Source organism: Silurus meridionalis, chromosome 7 (genome assembly GCF_014805685.1).
Source record: "Silurus meridionalis isolate SWU-2019-XX chromosome 7, ASM1480568v1, whole genome shotgun sequence".
Classification (NCBI taxonomy): domain Eukaryota; kingdom Metazoa; phylum Chordata; class Actinopteri; order Siluriformes; family Siluridae; genus Silurus; species Silurus meridionalis.
Window position 1 is genome coordinate 20,934,807 of NC_060890.1, and position 4,549 is coordinate 20,939,355.

The 4,549-nt window shown below is 33.1% G+C and overlaps 1 pseudogene; it reads left to right on the top strand.

The window, feature by feature from the left end:
• LOC124389334 overlaps positions 1–3,470 on the top strand; it is a 39,985-nt pseudogene extending 36,515 nt beyond the window's left edge.
• The last annotated feature ends 1,079 nt before the right edge of the window (positions 3,471–4,549 follow it).

Consider the following 4,549-nt stretch of genomic DNA (forward strand, 5'->3'; position numbering starts at 1 on the left):
GTGTCTTTGGACAGCTGTTTGGTCTTGGCCATGTTAGTAGTTGGATTCTTACTGATTGTATGGGGTGGACAGGTGTCTTTATGCAGCTAATGACCTCAAACAGGTGCATCTAATTTAGGATAATAAATGTAGTGGAGGTGGACATTTTAAAGGCAGACTAACAGGTCTTTGAGGGTCAGAATTCTAGCTGATAGACAGGTGTTCAAATACTTATTTGCAGCTGTATCATACAAATAAATAGTTTAAAAATCATATATCGTGATTTCTGGATTTTTTTTTTAGATTATGTCTCTCACAGTGGACATGCACATACGATGACAATTTCAGACCCCTCCATGATTTATAAGTGGGAGAACTGTGAGAATGTGTGTGTGTGTGTGTGTGTGTGTGTGTGTGTGTGGGTGCATCTTTATGTCTGCCTGTAAGTAATAATACTTACCTTTATTATGACGCTTCACATTTCTCATTTTTCTTTCTGGTTACTCATTGTGTATTCTCTTTCCACAGAAGAAGAAAGGAGGAATGGATACAGATGAATTCCGTGCATGTCTCATCTCCATGGGTTATGACCTGGTAAAAGAAAATACAAAACAAATCAAATCAAATTCCAAAGCAATATTTTTTACTGATCTTTTGTTTATGGAATACGACAGCGTCTCATTAAGGCAAGCGACTGTCCAAAAAATATTCAGTTTTACAAAAATCCCTGAAATATTGTTTATTGACACTTAGAACAAGAGGATACGAATTGCAAAAATAATTGTCGATTGTAGTTTACATATTTCCTCATATATATTTCACAGTTTTCTTAAAATATTTCATAGTTCTCTTCATATGTTACAGTTTTCCTTATATATTTCACAGCTCCTCATACTGTATGTTTTACAGTTTCCATCATATATTTCACGGTTTCACATATATTTCAGTTTTCTTCCTGTAATTCATAGATTTCCTCATATATTTCACAGCTCCTCGTATATTTCACAGTTTTCCTCATACATATCACATTTTTTTTATTCTTATGTTTGTAGTTTTGTTACCACATGACTAAGAGTACAGTCAGTAGCAACAAACACATCCATAAGCAATGAGACAAAAGCGCAACACATTATTGGCAATGCTTGTAGTTTATTTAGGCTCTACAGCTTCATCCACATGTGGTGAAAAAAATTTACTAAAAACGATTTGAGAGCATTAATTAATTTAGCTCCTAATTTCTCATAAGGTGTTTTTTAAGGTCTTTCATAAAGATTTTTTTCTCACTCTGTTGTTGGTGATTCATAAACCTATTCATCTATTCTTCAGCTATTTTTTTCATGCTCTCCTGCACGTATACGTTTCCTCAGTACCTCTGTGTATTTGAATTTGAAAAAAAATAGCACGGATTTATTTTTAAAGCAATTGTTCTGCCCAAAAAAAGCATGTACTTTATCTGCTTCTCATAATTAATGGCGCTTTTAATTAATGGAGGAGCTGGTTATTTCTGGTCAGTTATTGTTACACAACTTAAACATTTTTTTTAAAGACAGGGTTGTGTAGTTCTACACAATAGGAAGTTTTAGAAAAGTAAAAGAGCTTTTAGTGCAACTTTTCTCAGAAGTATGTGTGTATGTGCAGGGCGAGGCTGAATTTGCTCGGATCATGTCAATGGTCGATCCGAATGGTAAGGGAAAGGTGACGTTCCAGTCCTTTGTGGACTTCATGACCCGTGAAACTACAGAGACTGACACTGCTGAACAGGTTGCTGCCTCCTTCAGGATCCTCGCTGCTGATAAGGTGTGTGTGTGTGTGTGTGTGTGTGCGCGCACGCAATCATTCTTTTTCATTTACATGGACAAAATATGCCAACCTTTTATTTTTATGCAGTTAAAACGTACTATTTCAGCAAGTGGTAGCTCAGTGGTTAAGACATAAGACTTCTGCATAGATGGTTGTGGGTTGTAACTTGTATAAAAATAATATAATGATTATAAGTTACTCTAAATAAGGGTGTGCGCCATTTGTTCTGGCTGAAATCTCTACCAAAGCCGATTTGTTTTCTATTTGTAACTTTTTATTTTCCCTATTTTTCTCATATATTTAAATTTTCCCCATATATTTCAGATTCCTTAAATATTTCACAGTTCTTCTTGTTCTTCTCAGTTGTATTGTCTTAATATATATATATATATATATATATATATATATATATATATATATATATATATATATATATATATATATATATATATATATATATTATAGTATATGTGTGTATATATATATATAGTATATATACACATATACTATGTGTGTGTGTGTGTGTGTGTGTGTGTGTGTGTGTGTGTGTGTGTGTGTATATATATATATATATATATATATATATATATATATATATATATATATATATATATATATATATATATATATATATAGCACTAAAGAAATAAACTTGAATCAAAAACGTTCATATATTTCCTAGCTCCTCATAATGTATTTTTCACCCTTTTCCTCATTTGTTTTCACATTTTTCACACATATGTTTGTTGTTTTTCAATCTGTAACACTTTTTTCCATTTTCCCTATTTCGTGTGTTGCAGCCGTACATAATGATAGAAGAGCTGAGGCGTGAACTGCCTCCTGAACAGGCTGACTATTGCATCACCAGGATGCCTTTGTACACCGGGCCTGATGGAGAGCCAGGAGCCTTGGATTACCACACCTTCGCTTCTGCCCTCTATGGAGAGAGTGACCTTTGAATGCATACTTATATGCACACACATGCTTTTTTTTCTCTGTTAATTTCTATGCATTACATTACTGTTTCAGGCACTCCCTCCTCTAATAACTTTCACCAGTTACCAACTATGACAAATGTCATTTTTATTAAAAAATGTGATTCTCTATTTACCTAGCTTGAGAGTTATTAAGAATGTGGAAGTATAAAGTGGCAATTTTTGACAATTTGAATCATAAAAAACAGCATACGCATCATATTTTGCTCTTTTTAAAAAATTAATGAAAAAGCATCAGATAAATTTTAGTGTCATCTGCTCCAGAGTCACTCCTACTTAATGTGCTACATTCACACTTCACTCCAAGATATGACTGGACGTGATCATGGTAACATTCTGAGGGAATGCCAACAAAAGTGTCAAAAACAGTATATAACGTTAAAAATCCATTTTGGAAAAAGCAGAAAACTGGGTTTAGATTGGAAGAAGAAAAAGAAAATAAATTGTTGTACATTAGTTGTTTTATTATTTGCAAACTAAATATATATCGGTATCCTTTAATTGGGGTGTTAAAATGTTGAAATAAGATTTATAATTATTTAAATGCATTGGTAACATGCTCCAGAAATTAGTGTGTATTTAAATTATAACTCAACATTGGTCATCATAAGCCTATGTTGCTTGTTTATCTTATACACTAGTTTTCACACATTATAATAATAAGTAATAATCCAATAAAGCCCAATTGTAAGCAAACTGTTGCCATGCTTCATTATTTAATGTTTAAAAAAAATCCTACACATTTAATTATGATATACATATACAGTACATGTACAGTACATATACACTATACTGACAAAAGTATTGGGACACCTGACTTTTTTTAGCCATGGAGTCGGAGGCACAGAGAACGACTTTGGATTCAGTAGCATTAAATTTAGCCTTGAATCGAAATAAGAGACCAAAACCTGTTCCAGCATGAAAATGTCTCTATGCACAAATTGAGCTCTACGAAGATATAGTTTACATGGGTTGGAGTGGAGGATCTTGAGTGTCCTGCTCTAGAGCTTTGACCTCAACGCTATTGAACATTTTTGTGATGAATGTGAACGCTGACTGCACCCCAGACCTCCTTACCTCACTTACATCAGTACCGGACTACAAATGACCTTGTGGCTGAATAAATCTTAACAAATCTCGCCCAAGCACAATTCAAAATCCAGTAAAACATCTTTCTAGAAGAGTGGAGTTTTTTTATAACAGCAAATAAAGGGGACATATGAAAGCGAAGTTCAAAAATAATATACAAATTGAATTATTTGTATCTTATGATTATGGTGTTCACAAACCTTTGTCAATATAGTGTACAAGCACAAATACAGAAGGAAGAAACAGGTTTTATCGCACATGTCACAGCATGGATAGATGTTTTCAATGTTCTATTGTGAACAAAAATCTATTGGTCATTATTTACAAGTTGCAGTGGATGTGCAGGTGTTTTAATATAGTTTATTATAATTTTATTATAATATTTATAATATCTTTCTAGACCCTATTATAGTTGTATTTATTTTTTATTATAATAATAATAATATTATACACATCCCGATTTATTTAAGTAAAGAATAGTTAATTATGCACTGTATATGGTAAATATTATCATTAATTTAATGTTTATAATATTTAATATTTAATATTTGAACATGTGTTTCTAGTCCACAGCACAGGATGGTGCAATAACTTGAAAAGTCTTTTGCGCATGCGCAGCTGGCAGCCCGGCTCTTTTCGCGCATGCGCAGGAGAAGTCCGGGCGCACGCGTCAATTCGAGCATGCG